The 21,130-nt window shown below is 33.4% G+C and overlaps 1 protein-coding gene across 3 annotated transcripts in view; it reads right to left on the reverse strand.

The window, feature by feature from the left end:
• DLC1 (DLC1 Rho GTPase activating protein) overlaps window positions 1–21,130 on the reverse strand; it is a 414,054-nt gene that overhangs the window by 324,059 nt on the left and 68,865 nt on the right. Inside the window, exon 1 of one of the 3 annotated variants that reach the window (XM_012739810.3) lies at window positions 11,327–11,580. The exons of 1 other annotated variant lie outside the window; for it this stretch is intronic. The gene's annotated coding sequence lies outside the window, so the exon portion shown is untranslated. Of the gene's footprint in view, window positions 1–10,469; window positions 10,749–11,326; window positions 11,581–21,130 lie in introns of those variants that run through there. One more of the 3 variants, XM_012739808.2, reaches the window with a different exon arrangement.

Genomic DNA, 21,130 nt, shown 5'->3' on the forward strand with positions numbered 1-21,130 from the left:
GAAGACCTGACTTTCCCTATGAACCTTCTCCCCAGGCTGCCTTATTTAAAATTATATTTCAAACTACTGACTACTTATTTTGCAAATTTCTGTTACATTTCTTTTGTAAGCTTTTTCATGCAGTTTCATTCAGAATGAGCTCAGCTGCTGAGGTTTTGAATAGAGGATCTGGAAAAGTGTAGGTCATTTCAGGGTGTTGTTTTTATGAAGTGAATTTCCATGGCAATTTTTCACTTTTTAAATGCATGTGTTCAAACACCACTGTATTAATATTACAAGAGACTGTATATACTTGTAATTATGAAATGATTCTGGAAAATGCTTGTGAAATGTCCAAATTGCTTTTTGTGATATTAATGCATAGGATATTTAGATACAAAGTGATTTAGAATTTATTGTTTGTGTTGATTTTGTAACACTTATCACTCCTTAACATAAGAAATTCATGGCATACAGTATGCATTTTAAAACTTAAACAAAATTGATTGCTATTATATTTTAAAATAATAATTGGAGACATTCTTGTTTAAGAATCCCTGACCTATATTTGATATCAAACAAATATGCTCTACTTTGCACTTGCTTCTGAAATACACATACACCTTATAATTTGGGCTACCAATTGTTCTTAGAAAAGAAGAGCTAATGATAATCACTATAACTGTAGCCTGAGAGAGAACAAGGTGTGAATGAAGTACCTGAGGCTGAAATCAAATGTGTAGTACTGTAGAACTGACAGTAGTTAGATCAAAATCACAATTCAACAAGCATTTATTTAGTACCCAGTGAGTGGCAGAAACTTTGCTAATCATTGGGAATATAAATCTTCAGTAATATATTGTACCTTTCCTATTGAAGCTTACAATTTTATGGGAGAAACTCCAGTAACCAAGGATAATAATAAGTCCTGCAATAACACAATATCATTGGTAGGTGTACCAATATGAGGAAAAGTTTGACACTAAGTAGGGGCTCATCAATTTCCTTCTATTCCTTAGATGCTCCTTCCTTCCTCCCTAGTGAGTGGTGCTGGGGATGGTGGATATGTTAGGTAGGGCTTCACAGAGAAGGAAATGTCTGAGTGAGATCCTCTGTGGTAAATTTTCTGCCTCCACAACATTCAAGTCAAATGGGAATTGAGGGAGAGTTTCCTTTCAGATGGAAGAAGTCTTTCTTTCTTTCTGGCTTCAGATTTTTACTGTTGTTGAATCACCACTTTGGAAAAGATAGCAGAGGCAACAATAAACTCCAGAGAATTACTTATAATTTGAAAACTCATTAGTTACCTTGGAGGGGAACCACAACATAGGAACATTTCAGAGAACATTGAGGGCAGAGATTTTTCAGTGAAAAAATTTTCAGAATATGTCTCAGAATGAATGACCCAAGTCTTTGATTGAGAGGAGCTCATGGAGTATGCAATAGTACAAGGAAGAAAAATAGATGTCAACAAATATCATTGTGAAATTTCAGACTTAGGAGGTAAGTAAATGATCCTAAATGTTGAGAGAGAGAGAGAGAAAGAGAGAGAGAGAGAGAGAGTGAGAGAGAGAGAGAGAGAGAGAGAGAGAGAGAGAGAGAGAGAGAGAGAGAGAGAGAAAAGAAATTATATATTAGGAATTAGGAATCAGAATGGTATTAGATTTACCAAAAGTAACAATGGAAATAAGATGACAGGAAAATTATGCTTTCAAAATTCTAATGGGAAATTATGTCTACCTTAAAATTATAAGAGGAACCTTATTCTTTTGTATCTCTTCTCAAAATCTACTGGACAAAAAGTTCCAACTAAATGACAGAATAAACAAAGCCAGAAAGATATAGCAACAGAGAAGCCAGTAATTCAACACAACAGAATAAAATTTGGATAGCAGGTCTAGTGGGTAATGATTTCACATAAATTCTAGTGGGCTATATAAGGGATGTCTCTTTTGAAAAAGAAAAGGAAATAATAGATTAGATATATGACCACATTGATAGAAATTTTATAGTAAAGTCAAGACAATTTGTGTGGAAGAATTAATAATAGCTATATAGAAAACTAGGGGAATTAATTATTAACTCCAGGAAAAAGTTTTATGAGAAAGGAGATATCATAATACATTACCTGGCTAACCTGTGGCTAATTTAATGCAAATAGTATATGCTAACTTAACCAAAATTTATGAAACAGAGCTATTTTCAGAGTTATTTGGTGAGGGGTGGAGTCAGAGATGGTGGGGAGAATACTTTCAGAGAACTAATGCCTCATTTTCTATAGCAGGGAGTTAGCAGATAATGTCTAATGTGGGAAAAACAATAGTATATGTTCCTGGGTAATAATTTTAAGATTGAATTGATGCATAAATATGACTGCAGGTCCTGTATAATATATCTGATGGAATAAAACTATTCTTTTTGCCCCTTCCCCACTCACAATCACAAAAACACCAGCCTTATGTCTTTAGCAAAGTAAAGGTGCCAGTTTGGATATTTATCTTGGGCCACCAACATCAGTGTTTTCCATGATATTTCTTTTAGGATTTCCTTGCTTATCCCAACCTTCCTGGGAAGTCCTGAAATTCAGGACAGGTAAGGTATTCTTGGTAACCTTTTAGCCATAGTTTTTCTAAAATGTTATCTTAATAGATGTTTAAGAAACATAAAATAACACATAAATAGCATTAAATCAGTAAATGCATATGAAAAGAGGAATTCTCCATTGCATATTTCCTACCTTTCCTGGACACTTCCCTCACAATACTTGGGAAAATGGCAACTCTTTGATTCATCCCCTTAGATGTGGGTATCTTGTTTTATCCTTTGAAAACACAGATGCCATATCTATATCTATATCTATATCATATGCACACATATATAAATAAATGAACACATAATTGACTTCTGGGTTATACATATGTGTGTATACATACATGATATATATGTATATAAACAAATGAATGCCTAATTTACTCCTGAGTTGCTTGTAAACACCTCCATACAAACCCTGCATATTTAATAGAAGGGAAAATAAAGACATAACAGTATTGCTACTTCCCCTTTCTTTTCTTGCTTTTTCCTTAGATGGCTAGGGTTACTTTTGGTTTCCCTTAAGGTGTTTTTTTCTAAATACCCATCCCATGTTAAATTTGTAGGTCATGTTCTCCTCCTCCTGCTTTAAGGCAAATATATATTATATATGAATAATAGCTACCACATAGCATGTGGGAAAGAAAAGAAGAAAGGTATAAGGGAAATAATCTCCTTTTAATTAAAAGTAGGTTATACCTTCTAAAATTTATTCTTGCAAGAAAAAAAGAATGTATCTGAACCCAAATAGAACATATGTTCATTGGCACATTTTGTTGCTGTATGGTAAGGATCAGGCTGGTGAGATGGAGACATTGGAAATCTGACCATCCTGCAGTGACGTGAAATCTTAAATGTGTCTCAGCCTACTCTCATAGTCACATTTGTACATACTATGTGCCTCTCCCAAACACTTAATGAATTGAATTAGACAACCAGAACAGATAATTAACAACCTAAAACACACATGATCATAGTTTAACAGATCTGCCAATGTGTGCTCAACTATTGTGAAGTAAATCTTCATTACAATGGACACTTGTAGAGGCCAAAATGAAATTCACTTTCTTAATGAAACTGTAAAATTATCTAGCAAACTAACTTGTGCCCATTTAGGCATATTCCCACTGCCACTCAGCTCAATAAATGAAGAGAAATGCTTTTCATTGCCAAACTGAACTAACATATGCAAGATGTTTTAAAGCAGCAAGAAAGCCTACCACAGATCTTTTTCTTAATTCCTTTTCATAAATGTACAAATAGAAAAAAAGGTAACAGTACATTTTTAAAAAAGCATTTCTGTGTATCTAATCAAGACAGCCAGCTTTTAGTAAAAGACAATTAGTGCTTTTTCTTTAAAATATTTACACTATCTAGTCCAAATTAGACAAGGTTAGAGTTAGGATGTGGGAGAGAAAAATCTTTAGTAACAATGCAAGAAGTACTATATCTCCATAGGATTTCATGCAGATTTCCTTTCGTTAGTAGCAATATGTGTCCTAATCCCTTACACAATCTTTGTCTAATGTTGGAATTTACTCAGTATGCCTCATTAGCTGTTAGTGGAAAACATGCACTCCTGTTAAAATTCTTTATTGGTAAATTGCTTAATGGAGATTAAAATATATATGAAATAGCTTCCATGTCTTTAGGCTGTCTGGAAAGCATCAAAAACTTTACTAAATTACAGAATAAACCAACTATAACGAGCCAAGTCAGGGGAATAAGTAGTACATCACTTTTTCCGAGAGACACATCCAAGCTTCCATCGTTTTTGATCTTCAGAAGAAAAATGAAGAAGTAACTACTCAACATAAAAATTCTTTTAATGTTAACCTATTTTTATGAATATCTGAGAGTCTTTTACTGAGTTTGGAAAACTTTTTCTCATTCTTAGTTCTCCTAGAGTTACTCCAGGAATCAGGGAAATTTGAAAATTAACTCATCAAAAAAGAGCAGGGTGTTGTGAAATGCAAGCTATTATTTCAGTGGTGCTCTATTTTTACTTCCAGGTTGCTTCTATTTAATGTACCTTCCAGTAGTATCTAATTTTCTTGCAGGGAGGATCCAAGATACTGGCAGTGTTTGACTTACCACCCACATTATGGCTCAAGTCAGTCAAAATTGCAGATTCTCTTAGCGTTTTCTTAAGCAACCCACATGTAATTTGAGGAAAGCTTGGAACATTTCATAATGTTTTCCTGATATCAATAAGACCTTTCTGGGGATATTTGGTTTCTAGGAGATCCCAACATTAACATAGTCAGGAGGGACAATATTGCCTCACGGTTGCAGCAATTTCCAAATATTTGTATTGTCTTTGTGTTTCCTTGTTTTATTTTTTTTAAATATGCAATCTTCTCAATAATAGTGTTCCAGAGCACTTTGGGCATTTACAATTACATTTATACCTTGGATGAGCTCTGCAGATAAATTCATTAATGAATAATTAATTTTTTCTCACCATGATACCTCTTTTCTGTAGAATCCTTTATAATCAAAGAAAGGTATTGCCTTTCCTCTGAACTTGTTTCAGTTGAAGTTTTTCATGCAACAAGATGATATGAAAAGTTTGGCTGCCCTTTTTTTTTGTATGAACAAGTAGTATGATTGAAATGTGGTTTTGCCTTATTATAAAAAAATATTTCTCTTCAACAGAGGACATGGATTATAATACTTTATCATCACTATGGTGAGATGTGACTCTGCTGTAAGTGGTCTCTATTTTTAGCTTTGCTATCATTTCTAAGAACACTCTAACAGTAGACACAGTAATCACTAAGTATAAATAAAAGATATAGCTACATCAACACAGGTGCTTAAATAGCAAGGTGACAACAGGGAACTGCACTTTTAGTCATTCCACAAGCACAACTTTCACTGAAACCAGAAACAAGAAATCATTAACAACTTATTAACTTTTGTCTTCTATATGTAATAATCTCATATTGTCATCTGCCTATATACATTTGAGCTTGTTTTTATCACCAGGTGCTTTTCTTTATACCTAAGTAGTAATAAGTGCATTAGAAACTTTTGATGGTAATGATAATAGTAAAAGCAAAAAAAAAAAAAAAAAGCTTTCACTTATTAAGGATTTATTATGGGCCAAGAACTGTATTTGGTATGTTACTTACACTATCTCCTTTAGTAATAATACTAACAAATACTCTATGAGATAGGTACTTTCATTGCTCTAATTTTATCTGAAAGAACTTTGGCAGGACTAACTAGCTCAATGTCAAACATATATTGATAGGCGGGGAGTATCTCCTTTTTTTGTGAAGACAAAATATCTGTTAAAGAACCATTTTTTTTCTGGTGATTTGGGTTAGTTACCTAAATTCTATGTGCCTGTTTTCTCACTTCCATAATGGCAATAATGAAAAAATTGTTGTGGGCAAAATAATAATGAATTAAAATAAAAGTAATGAGGTAATAGTATATGTAGAATACTTAGTTCATGGCACAATGCAAGCACTCACCATATTTTAAGTAACATGATGATGATGATGATGATGACGATGATAACAACTCCTTTACCTTTGACTAATCTTAGCTGCAGAACCCATGGCTGAGTATGAGCTGAAACTATCCCTTGTATGTGCATGTTATTTCAATATAGATGAGTGATTAGACCCAAATGTGAAACACACTGATTCTTTATTCTTTCTTGATTAATTAACTTATGCTTTTTAAACAAAGACTTGTTTATTATACTGTACACAGAACAATTTGCACATCCAAAATCTCATATGATGCTCGAAATGACCTGGTGATCCCACACTTTACTAATAAAAAGCAGAGACTCAGAATAGTTATGGGGCAAGTTTTGAATCACAGAACATCAAGAGGCAAAGATTAAACCAGAGCCAGTTTTCTGATTCTGCCCATGATTTTTCAGTACACCAATCTGTTTGAATTATGGAAAATTCACTAGTGCTCTGTTCTCATTGGCCTCATGTAACTTTTAATTTCAAACTATTTCTGGATGCAGATGCTTTCTTCTGGTTCTTAATTAACTTGAAATGTCATCTAATGGAGTGTTGTTAACCTCTGGCCTCAGGCTCTGATGACTCTTGCCAACCTTTCATTTTCCTTTCCCTTTAAAAATTATTATTCTATTATTACAGGATGTCTGGAAAATAGAAAAAAAGTCCAACTCCCATGTATTGCCACTCTTCAACTCTGGTTTTCTTTTTCTTTTTTTTCTCTCTCTTCCTCCCATTCATTCCACAAACATTTATTGACAAACACTGACAATTTCTGACATGCTAAGTATTCTACTAATTGCTGGGAATAAAAAGAAACACTAATTGGATTTCTAAACATGTTCTTTGATCTTTCTACTTCCTTTCTATCTCATTCCATTAATAGAATTTTTCTTGGAATTATTTAAATTACATTGCTAAAACATATTGTTATTTCAAACTAATACAAAAACAACATTTTCACACATATAATCAGCTACAATTATCTTTTCCACCCAGCTACCTTAATTAATGAGCACGATCATATGCATTTGGTTAACATTATCTTTTAGCTTTTTTGCATCTGAGTCCCTGTGTAATCTTTTCAAATTCACTTATCTACTAATCCATTGAATCAAAATGAACAATCTTTTTTAAAACTAAGTCTTATGGTCTACATTTCACAATTATTCTGTTATCTGTAAAAATTCCGCCCATTTATTTCTCAGAACTTTATGAATTGACTAGCAGTTTAAGGCCAAAGAGAACCATAGAGGTAAACATTGCATTTCTATATCATACCAAAGTCAATTAAGAGTTGTGCTTCTCTGTAAGTCTGTTTGGTCTATGCTGTTTACATAAGGGGCCTATCAGTCATGTGGGTGAAACAGGCCCAATATTCATGCCGCTTCCCTCAAATCTGGAGGTTTTCACTGTTCCCTCATCCTCTTCCAATTCTCATGTACAATTCTTGACATTTCTCTATTTCAATAATAAAATCTTGATCCAGATCTAGAGCACATCTCATTTAGAACTTTGCTGTACTGTAATGGATCTTACAGAGTGATTCTCATTGTATGATAGTACTGATATCAGTTTATTCATTTTATAGGAAGAAACAAATAAAATAAAAACAAAAAATCTTAAATGACCAATCCTAGACCTATTTTAAGCTTATAACTCCTAATCCTCTATGAATAAGATTAAACCATCCCTTAAGTATTTGTAGTGAGATATACAGTATGGGTAGGTTTGGATAGGGCCAGAAAAATTTCTCCTTTGTAATTATAATGTCCTTAAGAAAAAAATGAAATGTGTTCTATTTTCCTAAGCTGTCTAGTAATCATGCAGTCAGCCATACGGGCTATTGCTTTACTGAATTTATTCCTCACTTCAATAATGTAAAGTGTGGTGACATTGGAAAGAAAGTTGCATAGTATATCTTTTACTTGGTAATAACAGCAAGAAACTCAATCTAATTCATGAGATAGAAAAAAAAGCATCATGACACATTATCTCTAAAGAAATGGCATCTATTACAAATGTAATATATTAGTCTTATGAGAAAAGCTCTAGCCTTGGAAAGTACAGTACTTTAGTGTACACAGCAGCATATATTGTCATATATGAAGTATGATACAGAAGAAACAGTCAACTCACTCATTTTATACTGCACTGATCAGACATTTATTTATACACTATAAAAAATTCTGTGTTCTAGAACTAAAGGACTTTATAGGAAGCTTAAAGTAGATCAAATCAATTAAAGGATTGAAACTAAGCTGTAGAAGGGAAGATAAAATGAGCTGTGCTTATTTGGTCTAGAAATGTAGACTTAAGTTTTCTTATGTCCATTTAGGCTTTTTATATTTCCACTGAGGGGAAAAACCACATAGAACTGGAAATAGGCTGCAGCAATAGAGATTTAGGTTGGATAGAAGGAAGAATGTCTAGATACATAAGGTTCTTAAACTGACCCCAGTGGAGGAGGTATGTAAAATCACCTCTAAAAGTCATTGGTTGGGATAGTTTTATTATGACACCATTTGAGTACAAGGATATGAAATAGACTAGCTCTTTCCTAGCCCTAATTTTTAAGAAACAATTTTAAAGTTAATATAATTATTAGCATATGGATTGATTTTCTTGGCATAAGCATACAATGTAATAACTGCAAAAAAGTTATTCTTTTAAAGTGTTAATAGAAGGCATATTAAATCTTTTCAAGAAAACTTTTGCATTTGAGAAAATTGCATTATTACTAAATTTGATTTTTTTAATCATGATTTTTTCCCATATAAGTAACAGTAGTTGCAGGTTTAAGCCTCCCATCCTTTTTTTGTTTTAAGAGAAACTCCAATTTTCTGTCTGCAAAGTAACCTTCTACTTGACATATTCATACTTCATTATGCATAATTATTATTTGAAAGAAAGATGATGTGGTGTAAGATATCTCAGCTACAAATCAGGACACTGTGGTTCTGCTGCCATCTCTTTTACTAGCTAGCAGTGTGACCTTGGATAGGTCACTTTGAATGCCATTCCTCAGCTTTGTTGTTCAAAACTTTAAGACAGTGTCAGAAGAGGTGATCTCTTATGTTCTTTCCTTCCCTGAAAGTCTATGCAGGGATTTTATTAAATCATAATTTAGATAAGTCAATATTTTATTTTTGACATATTTAAAATGAAATAAATTCTTTCCTCATATTTTAAAAGTCAAAATAACTTAAATAGTTAATGAATAGTTAAAATTTGTCAATATAAATTATTCTAGCATGGAATTTAAGAATAAATTAGCTAATGGTCACCTTGTCCTATAAATCTTATGACACTGAATTTCGTATTATCTAACTGTCAATATAGCTCTCCATCTTTCATTTATTTATTTGTTTATTTTGTGTTCATTTAGTATCATGGATATTTGTTTCCTTCATATACCATTCCATATTATTTCTATAAAATGATGATTTTATTCTAAATATGCATAAATAGAACAATATGTCATGCAGAAATCAATACTATTTCATTCATTACCAAATTTCTTTCCTAATATATTGTACATTTAAATATTTAAGATTACTTCAAAGAGATTATAGTCCAGTGGAAATGTAAATATATGATTATATGAAGTAAGGACATGTAATCAGTTTCCGTATGATTGCAGTGATTTCTGGCTGCTTTAAAATAGCAATAAGGAGTGCCAGTGTCATTGAAAATTACTTCAATTGTTCAAAATATTTACACAAAATATGACCTGAGCAGTGACTCCTGGAAAATTAATATTCATCAAATCCAATTCTGATATTTAATTTTCTGAAACTCAGATTAACTACTAGTTAGGATGGAAATGATTTCTGAAATTTCACATGTTTAGTTGTTTTTTTCTTAATGAACATTTTAAGCTGTACAGGAGCAGCTTGACATGTGGTTGAAACTGGTTTGGGGAAATAATGAAGAATCCAATCTTCATAGTTTTAAATGAGACATAAAATATTCTTTGGAAGCTGATTATTAAGAAAAGTTACTTTAGTGCTTTCTACTCTCCCTGTTGGCAACAGAAGTGGACTAAGGATTCATTTACACTTCACACTTATATGTGAGAAAATGTATGTGTTTTATATTATGCCATGCAATCAGAAAACTTGTCTTACAGATCAATTAATCAATAAGTTAAAATAGAAATGGATCAAAATAAAATCTTTATGGAGGAAAAAAGCAAAATCTATATGGAGCCTATTTTAGAAATGACATTTTGCTAAAACAATTTGACTCACAGTTTTCTACTTACTAAATAAACATTTTCCACTCCTGATTTTATGGCTCTAAAACCTAGGAAGTCACCAACTTGGTGCACGATGCTAATATTTATCTTAATCTTTCTGCCTGTTCAAAGAGCACCTCAAAGTAGAAAGAGAGTCCATAACGTCTTACCTAGACATCGAGGAGCTGAAACGCCAAGGCATGACACTGTTCGACACTCTGGCTAGGAAAGAAGTCCGTCCCTCTTAGTTTCTCCAAAATCTAAGTTCACATTTCGTGGTTGAGATCATGGCTCTATTCTGAGCAGTTTTACGCAGTGTGTGATTCTAACAAAAACACCCTCTGCAGCTGGAAAGAACCTTAGCTAACGCAGGATCCTGTCAAGGCGTTCCTAGTGACTTCTGTCTACTAAATTCAGACTGATGTTTTGCGAAAGGGGCCTCCACAACCAGACCCAGATTGCCTGGAAAGTATTTCCTGCCTCTGAGGAGCGTGCATGTGAGAAAGCCTGCACCAAGCAGAAGGGAGGGGGGAGAGAGCCCAGCGCCTGGGCGTTTTAGGAGTTCTGATTTTACACAGAACTCAAGTGAGTTTTGTCAAAGCTCTTGAGGTGATTAGCTGGAGAGTCATAAAGTCCTAGAGCTTTTTCGATCCCACACTGCTTATGAAAAAAAAAATGAAGAAGAAAGAAAACATAGTTCTCTCCCCATCCACCCACATTCTTTCCACTATATTAGATGTATATATACAGCTTAATCAAAATACCTTTGCTAGTTCTCATTTCAAAAGATCCTTCAAAAGAACAAGATGAATTTAGACCTTTAATACCATAATTCTTCTAAATTTTCAAACCTTTTTTTCACATCACTTAAAATGTAAAATGCTGCAGCCTTACATTTTGTATCTGAGAAAATCTGTAAGCAAAATCCCACAAATCCAGTAAATATAATGTTTTCTTCCAAATCTCTCCCATCGCAGAATTCTTCACAGAATTAAAGGAGTTTGTGTTATGGCATATGCAGCATTACCTCCAGTCAGAATCCTCCAGAGTTACACAGATCCAGTGCTGGAAAAGCAGGAGACAGACTCCATCTTGATCATATTAGAGTCTTGCTGACATTAAACACTTGCAACTACTTCCATCTAGCATGACAGGGTCCCTGAATCACATCTCTAAAGCTGCTCACAGTATCTGCATCCTTCGTCCGAAACAAATTTTGTGAACTATCATCTGTTTATCTTTCCTGCTTTCTTGTGCCTCCACGGGATGACTTCCTCCTAGCTGCTCTAGGCTGGGAACTTGGACTCTCATTTGGTTTTGATTAAAACCAGACAGCCAACTCTGGAGAATTTAGGGAATAAGCTAATGGAAACTACAAGTATGGCTTTAATTAGCGCATCAATTAATAATAGATGTTAGCTCGTCTTATAATAAGATGTCACATCTACAAATGCAGAAGAAGCCCAAGTCGTTTCAGGAAAGAAGTTATACCAATTCTCATTTCTTTACATCCCACAATTCTCTTTAGGGAATGTGGAAGGAAAGAAGAGGGACGTGGCCTTGGAACATCCAGGTTGCCGAGACGCCAGTGGAGTGGCTTCATTGTTTATACCAGAGAAGCAGGAAACAGCATCTCTGACTTTAATTATCTTGCTTGGTGGAAATTGCTCAGTCATGTCTCCCTTTTACTTTATTTACAATCAATGGATTCTATTGCTATTTATGACATAAGCATTTTTTTCATTGATTGGTGATCAGATTAATCTAGTTATTGGCTCTATATGTGGCTTGCAAATTTCTAGAAGTTTTCAATAATGATACTTGCAAGAATAATTACAATTCTGATATGATAAATGAGTAACATATAAAGAGGTCCAAGAAATATTAAGCCTGTTTGCCATATAATTCATCCTGTTCTTCTCTGAAATTATAAGCAGTTTTCATTGTTCACATTTATTCTGTCTCTAGATATTACAATGGCCTCTCTCTCTGAGAATACTGGGAAGATAATAACTTGAAGTATGATGTTATAGCTACTACTTCTTTTCTTATTGGATAACTAAAACCTCTCAAAATTAATGCAAAGTATGAACTATACTAGACACATGTTACATGGTAGGAATAACTTATACTGTGCATGAGTTTGAAAATGAGAGGTATTCAGATAAAAACATTTGGGAAGAAGCAGTTTTTAAAAGTTTAAATCAAAACCTTAACTGATTTAAAAAATGAGCATTTAGATTTCTTTAATTTAACTTTCATCCATATGCCAAGAAGGAAGTCCATTCTTTCATAAATTCTTTAAATAGTATTTATATTCCTATTCATAGTATTTCCAGCAACACTCTTCACATTTAATCTTCCCAACAATTTTTTGTGTTCTTTTTATTTTAAAAATAAAGTATTAGGACATAATTTTCTCACTGTCAAATGATAGAAAATGGCCAAGTCCATATTAAAACTCAGATCTTCTAACTCTAAGTTTAATGCTTTATTTTTTCCTCTATAAACTATGTCTCTTCCCCTTAATTACTATGTGAAATTGGGAAGACTTCTTAAACTCTCTGAGTTTCAGATTCCTCTCTAAAAATAGAACCAATTCCACATTACTCACAGATTGGAAAGCAGGATTAAATTTATACATAAATATTTACATATTTATATTTTTTCCCTAAGGAAAACACTGAAGCAGAATGGAATGAGAATTGATATAACTTCTTTCCTAAAATAACTTATATATCTCTATCTCTATCTCTATCTCTGCTTCTAGTCCTGATATACATACAGTGGTTGCTCAATATTATATTAACACTCTGCTAATTCTTATTAGCTAGATTCTTTTTATGAATACTATACCACTTTATATAATTTAACTTTGTTTCTATTTATATTGGCCAGAGGAAACAACAAAACTCTGTTCACATACATTTATAAAATGTCTTTTTAGATACCAAGACACTCTTATTGGTAAGTTTCTCCTTATCATTCTTTTCTCTAAACAAAAAAGACTTCATGTTTTATTCTATTAATAGAAAGATTTCTTCTTAAATCTTTAATTATTCTTATTTATTTTTCATCCTTCGGTTGCCTGACTCCAAACAAATCTCAGAAATTATAGTCTTATAAAGGCTTTACCAAATATAAGTATGAAGATAAATAATGAAATAACTTCCTAAGTACTTAATACTGTGTCAGGCACATTGAAGGAGTTCAAATTATTTGTTTCCTTCTATTTGTAAAGCTAAATACCTTACTCCATTAAATGTTGCATATTACTCCATACTAGATTAGCTAATAAAGAATGATATAGAAGCAGTTAAGAACTTGAAATTAAAGTATCAGGTTAGGAGTCTGGCTCCAAAAACTAACAAGCATTGTGACTTGTGTGAGTTACTTAACCTGAATAAGAATGTTTTAGCTCCAGTAACTAAGAATTTAAAAAATTAGAGTAACTAGTGTATGTGAAGCCATTAGACATTATGGCCAGTATAATGTTCATTATTAGCTAGAATTGTTTGTACCATTTAAATTACTGCCCTTTTTGATCTTTACATCTTTCTTTTGGGTGATATTTTTAGAATCTATCTATCTATCAAATTCTAAATTAAATGAGTACATTTGGAACAATTATATTTGTGGAACAATTATGTGTTCTGTGGGAAGAAAAGAGCAGCAGATGATTAAGCTTTATTTTGAAGATCAACTTTCTTCCCATGGACTTTTATCTAAACAGTAAACATTGGCTGTGAGTGTTTCTTTAGTCATTCCCCAATCTTTTTGAGGAAATTTGAATCTGAACTTCTTTTACAGAATCGTTCAGTGTCTCTAATGTAGTTCAATAACACTTTGTGCAAAACAATATTTATCCTTTGAAAATGATGTTTTACTCTTTTATGAAATAAGTAGCAAACATCATTAATTAAGTACTCATATTCAGCATTTGTGATATTCTGAGTGGAATTTAGCTTTTATTTTTTTCAATTTTTGTGAAGGAATAATTTTTATAATAGTACTGAACTTGAAATTAGTATATAGAGAGAATAAATATCTTTCAAGTATTTTAACGTGTACACATGTGAACAGTTAGTATAATAAACATAGGAACACTTTGCCCTTGAACATTAATCCCCTCCAAATCTCCATTTAACAATTTTTCTTGTAATTTATTGAAATTACCACATGTACATTAAAGCACTAAAAATAGAATTTATTTGGGCCAGGCATGGTGGCTCACACCTGTAATTCTAGCACACTGTGGGAGGCCAAGGCAGGAGGATCACTTGAGGTCAGGAGTTTGAGACCAGCCTGAGACCCTGTCTCTATTAAAAATGGAAAAATTAGCCGGGTATGGTGGTATGTGCCTGTGATCCGAGCTACTCGGAAGGCTGAGGCAGGAGAATTGCTTGAGCCCAGCAGTTTGAGGTTGCTGCAAGCTAGGCTGATGCCACGGCACTCTAGCCCAGGTGACAGAGAGAGACTCAGTTTCAAAAAAAAAAAAGAAATAGAATTTATTTGACAGAATTTCTAGTTTATTTTTTCAGTCATTTTTACATGTGCTTTCTTTAAATAAGTTTACCTCAAGACTCATTCAGGCAAGAAAAAAATATATAATTTTGTAGTTTATATTTAATGATTTTCATGTGCATTCGTTTTTTGATCAGCTTTCTCAAAATCTTGACACTCCACTTTCCTAACCATTTACTATTCATCTGGAAGTACTTATTAAAAGAACACACTTAAGTTTCATGTTAAATTAACAAAAGTAGCAAAATCATATAAGCTCTCTAAAATCAATGAAGCCTGTTTCTTGTACTCTTTATGTTCATCAGTCCTCTTTATTGAAAATTATTACAATCCAACAATAGTTATGAAGAAAAAGATATCTTGATAAATTCCAAATGACATAGAAAAAAATAAATTTAGCAAATAAAAACAAACAAGCAAACAATAAACCCCAGAAACTTATATTGGCACAGATAGTATGGTGTATATGATCTTAGAAGTTTATGAGTCTCATTGTCTGTCCAGAGGGCTATGATACCTTCAGAAGCACAAAGATTCCAAGCCTCACAAGATGACATCTGTGTGTGCCCAGAAAGTAGGAGCTGAAGCTCTTCCCATGTGAGGCAAATATTCCTTCTATGTGAATACTTAAGCTAAAATCAGTCTGTGCTACCCTCCAACCACTCTTGTTAAGTTCTCTGAAATTCTTATTTCATGCCCCCCCCAAAGTCTATTAAAAAAACATTCTCTGCCTATGATTGGCTTAGAACCCACACTCTCACTAGCTCCTCCTATATCTCTTTCAAATGAGACCACACATTCTCTGCTACATCCTCTGCTCACCTGGGAAAAAAAACTGAAAATACCTCCCTTTAGACTCCTCAAGGGATGTCCAGATTCCTTCTCCCTAGTAAAAGCTCTGCTCCAGTTAAATATCTACCCTTCCAGATACATTCTAACTAGCTCATTTTCCCAAACTGTACTCTGCAGTACAGGACAACATTCTCAGCCCACCCCATTTGGGGGTTATGAAGTTGTGACAAAAGCTTGTGTCTCTGAAAAAATATCTGTTCCATTTTCTGTTAAAGTACAATACACTTTTTGTATTTTTCCCTTTCAAATGGAACCTCATATACATACCAAATGAACATGCTTAATATCCATGCAGACATTCAGGTAATACTTGTGTATTTACTATGTTCATGGCATTGTTCTATGCACTTGGGATGCACCTGAAACACAACTAGACGAAGGACAAACTAACTTTGCCCTCATGGAACTTAAATGGAGGAAGGGAATTGGTAAGCAAATAATAAACATAATGCATAAGTAAAAAATCTAGTGTACAGATAATTGTTAGGGAAAACAGAGAAGGCAGAACATAGTAAAGAATATGTGGAGTTAGGGCCAAGGGACAATCATGCTGTAGAATTAAATAAGAGGCATCAAGGTGGGCCTCATTGAAAAGGTAACTTAGTAAAGACTTAAAAGGGGGAATGGAGATGACTGTAGAGATATCTGAGGTCACAGAGTTGTAGGCAGAGTAAACAGACAGTGCTAGGTCCTAAGGAAGAGTGCGCCTGAGAGTTTCCAGAAATAGCAAGGGGATTAATGTGGCTGGAATGGAAGGAAAGAGGGGAAGAGAACTAGAAAATGAGCTGAAGTTGGTAAGGGGGACCAGGTTAGGCCATGTCTTGTGAGTTCTTTGGCTTTGATGCAGTGGAAGGTGGAGCCGTTGCAAGGTTTTGATCACAGATGTGGCAATATCTACTTTACATTTTAATAGAATTACTCCAGCTGCTGTATTAAGAGCAGCCTGACAGGAATTAATTACCAAAGCAGGGAGACCAGGTAGGAGGTCACTATGGTAACCCAGGTGAGATATGACGGCTCAGATGAAGGTAACAGGGTCAGATAAAGGTCAGATTTGAACTTTTTGTTGTGATGATTGTTGCTGTAGTTTATGCCACAAGTACTTTTTGAAGAATTGAATTTTCTATATAAGAAGAAAAGAGGAGTCAAAAAAGTTTTGTGTTCAATTGAAGGATGGAGTTGTCATCAAAAGAAAAGAAAATCCTGGAGGTGAAGTAAGTCTTGTGTGACAGAGACCCAAATTTTAGTTTTGGACATGCTGCGTTTGCAATGTCTATTATCCACTCCTAAGAGAAATGTTGATATATTGGACATATGAACTATATTGGATATATGAACTCAAGTTTGGAAGAGAGGTCTGGGCTGGAGAAGTGAATTTGGAAGTCTTGAGCATATTTGGAATTTAAAGTATGAGATTATGAGATCACCAAGAGAATGGATGTAAATAAAGAAAGAGACAAAGAAGTAACTGACAATTAGATTGAAGAAAGTGGAGGTCACTGTTGATAATAACAGGAATAAGTTCAAAGAATCATATGGACAAAAAGTCTGATATGCATGGTTTAGAAGAGAATTAAAGGACAGGATTGGAGACACAAGAAGAGTAAGCTCTTTTGAATAGTTTTCTGCAAAGGGGAACAAACACATGGCATAGTAACTAGGACCATGAGATGCTTTAATTAGAATGGAATTATAAAAGGATGGTTGCAAATTTTTGTTTTGTTTTATTTTTTAATCAACATGGTATCTTTCCAAATGGTGGGGAGAAGATGTGGGGAAGAGAGTAGAGAAATGTTGGAGTGAATTCTAGGAGAAAGGTTATGGGATCTGGTGAACAGGGACTGATTTCAGATGGGAATGTGACAAATGGGAAAGCTTTAGCAGATATTAGATATCGTGATTCAGTTAGTCACTCAGCTAATCCCAGCCAAACACTATCGTGGTTTTCACTGATATTCTATTTAAGCCAATTTTTGTTGTTATTCTTAATCAAATATTTAAAAATTTATACCTATTGGTTAAATAGATGATATCTAAGGAATTAACTATGACAATTTTGCAAATATGCTTGTCTGTGTGATTCTTTATCTTTATCTGATTCCACCTCCTATATTTCTGAGTGAAACCTGATACACTCAGGTGCAAGAGGACTTTCCCCCTGGTGTCAAATACTCTAGTTTTATCCCATAAAGGTGCAAAGAAAGATGTTGTTTTTGCATTACTCTCATCTTCTAGGAGTGTAGTTTTGCTGTTGCCTTCTAGGTCTGAGAATTGTTTTTGCCAATTTTTTCATTTCTATTTTTCAATTCATCTCTCAGTCCTTCCAGGCTCCAGTTACTTTTGGCATTTCTCTTATGTATTTTAATGGCTTTCTTGAGATATAACTGACACAATAAACTGCACATCAATAAAATGCACACAGTATAAACTGCATATATTTAAAGTAAACGATTTGATTTGTTTTGACAAATTTCTATGCCTGTGATATCACCATAAAGATTTCTTTCCATGAGACCAGAAACACAAAGGTTTTTTTGAATAAAATTTCAAAATACTTTTGAAAAAAATAATAGTTATCTCATTTATCAAAATTAAAAGCTTATATTCTCCAGCAGCAGACATTATTAAAAAAATGAAAAGACAAACTTGACTACAAGAAAATATTTGCAAATTGACTATCTGACTTGTATGCAAAATATATGACCTCCCACAAGTCAATAAGAAGACTAAAAACCAATTGTTAAAAAAAGACAAAAGTTTGAACATACATTTTGTCAAAGATATACTTATGACAAATAAGCACATGGAAAGATACTCAACATTATTAATCATTAGGAAATGCAAATTAAAACCAGAATGAGATATAACTATACATCTATTCTTAATAAAATGACCAACATTAAAAAGACTGATTGTACCAATTGTTGATATGCAAGTGAAACAAAAAAATTCTCACCAACTGATGGTACAGTTATAAATGGTGCATCCACTTTGGAAAACAATTTGGGAGTTTCAGAAAAAATTAAAAACACGCCTATCAAATGTCACTACCATTCATTGCTAAGTATTGACACAAAGAAAGTAAAGAATATGTACATATAGTGAGTTGTACATGAATATTCATAAGAGCTTTATTTGTAATGACCAAATAACTTTTTCCAATGCTATTGTCCCAAATGTCCATCACCAGATGAATGGATAAACAATTTGTGGTATATTCTTCCAATAAAATACTACTAAGCAATAAAAAGGATACATGCAACAACATGGATGGATCTCAAAATATTTATGCTAAGTGAAATAAACCAGAAAAAATACCTATATGTGGTTTCATGTACACAAATTTCTCAAAAATGTCAACTAATCTGCAGTGACTGAAAGCAGATCAGTGCTGGGAGTGGAAGGGGAGAAGTGAGCAAGAGAAAGAGATCTAGGCACGAGGAAACTCAGAGGTGATAGATATGTTTGTTAACTTGTATTCCTTATTTTGTTTGTTTGTTGTGGCATTTAAAAATTTTTTATTTCCAATTGTTTATTACTGTGGTACAGAAATATAATTCATTTGTGAACATTGTCTTGTATCCCACAAACTTGCAAAACTCACTAACTAGTTATAGTACCTTTTCAAAGATCCATAATAGTTTCTACATAGGTGATCATGTTGTATATAAATAGAGTTTTACTTCTTTTCTGATTTTATATATTCTTTTTTATATATTCATTGTTGTTGTTGCTTTACTCCACAGGCTAGAGTCTGTATAACAATATTGAATAACACTGATGAAAGCAGACATTCTTGCCGTGTCTTGGATCTAAGGAAAAAAAGCATTCAGTCTTTTACCCTCAGTTATGATTATTAGGGTTTTTTTGTAAATGCCCTTTATCTGGTTAAGGAAGTTCCCTCTATTTCAGTGGTTCTCAACTGAGGGTGTTTTTGTTCCCCCGGGGACATTGGCAATGTTTAAAGGCATTTTTGTTTGTCACAACTGAGGCAGGTGACTGCAAAACATAGTGTAATTCACAGAACAGCTTCACACAGCAAATAATTATATGACCTTAAATGTCAATTATGTTGAGGTAGAGAAAGCCTGCCCTGTTCTTACTGTGCTAAGAGTTTTTATCAGAAAAGGATATTCAAATTTGAAAATGTTTTTGTGAATATGATTTTTGTCTTTTAGTCAGCATGAAGTTTTTCCTTCTTAGTCTATTAATATGGCTAATTTCATTGGTTGATTTTTGAATGTTAGACAAGTCTTACTTTCCTGGGATAAATCACCCTTTGTCATAAAGCATTCTTTGTTATATTATTGAATTTAATTTTCTAAAATTTTAATTTTTTCATGTATGTTCAAAGGGAATAATGGTCTATTATTTTCTTCTTGTCTTTGTTATTAATTTCTAATATTTAGTTCCATTATTATGGTTGGAGAACCTACTATGGATGATTTGAATTCTTTTAAATCGATTGAGTCTTGTTTTATGGCCAAGCATATGGTCCTTTTGGTAAATCCATTGGAAAAGAATGAGTGTTATATTTTCTTGTATTTTTTTTTTTTTTTGAGACAGAGTCTCACTCTGTTTCCCAGGCTAGAGTGAGTGCCGTGGCATCAGCCTAGCTCACAGCAACCTCAAACTCCTGGGCTCAAGAGATCCTTCTGCCACAGCCTCCCGAGTAGCTGTGACTACACGCATGCACCACCATGCCCAGCTAACTTTTTCTATATATTTGTAGTTGGCCGATTAATTTCTTTCTATTTTTAGTAGAGATGGGGTCTCGCTCTTGCTCAGGCTGGTTTTGAACTCCTGACCTTGAATGATCCACCTGCCTGGGCCTCCCAGAGTGCTAGGATTACAGGCGTGAGCCACCAAGCCCAAGTCTTGTAATGTTTTTATAGATGAGGTATCTGGTTAAGGTCCAGAGAATTGAAGTATTTTCACCACTACCCTGCTCCTGAAATTTTTAAGAATTATCCAATTTTCATTCTATATTCCAGTAAGATAATCATTTATATTTGAAATGAGTATTAAGTAGGTATTAGCCAAAGTTATGACAATTTAATTCAGCCAGTTTTTAAGTATAAACATATCAGTGCATGTGCCTTCATAGGCATCCAACAGAAATCTGTTATACTTGTAGATAATCAGTCTCCATAGAAGTGGCATGTTAACTATTAGAAACAAAGGATATGATTATAACTAAAAGAACATAAACTATTCTTTATCAAACTCTTGAAAAAATTCAATCTTCTGTTCAGTATTCTATAGGACATATTTACATTTTTACAGTATCGCTTCTACAGCTTGGTCTTAATTATTTTCTTGGATAGGACAACACACCAACAGTGTTTCCTTTCATGAATTTCAATGACCAGGTTTCCATTTAGTGTAAAAAAAAAACAAAGAAAATTAAAATATTTAAAATTTAAGTTTTTGTGAAATTACATATCTCATTGTT

The sequence above is a fragment of the Microcebus murinus genome, chromosome 24 (assembly GCF_040939455.1).
Source record: "Microcebus murinus isolate Inina chromosome 24, M.murinus_Inina_mat1.0, whole genome shotgun sequence".
In the NCBI taxonomy this organism is placed as follows: domain Eukaryota; kingdom Metazoa; phylum Chordata; class Mammalia; order Primates; family Cheirogaleidae; genus Microcebus; species Microcebus murinus.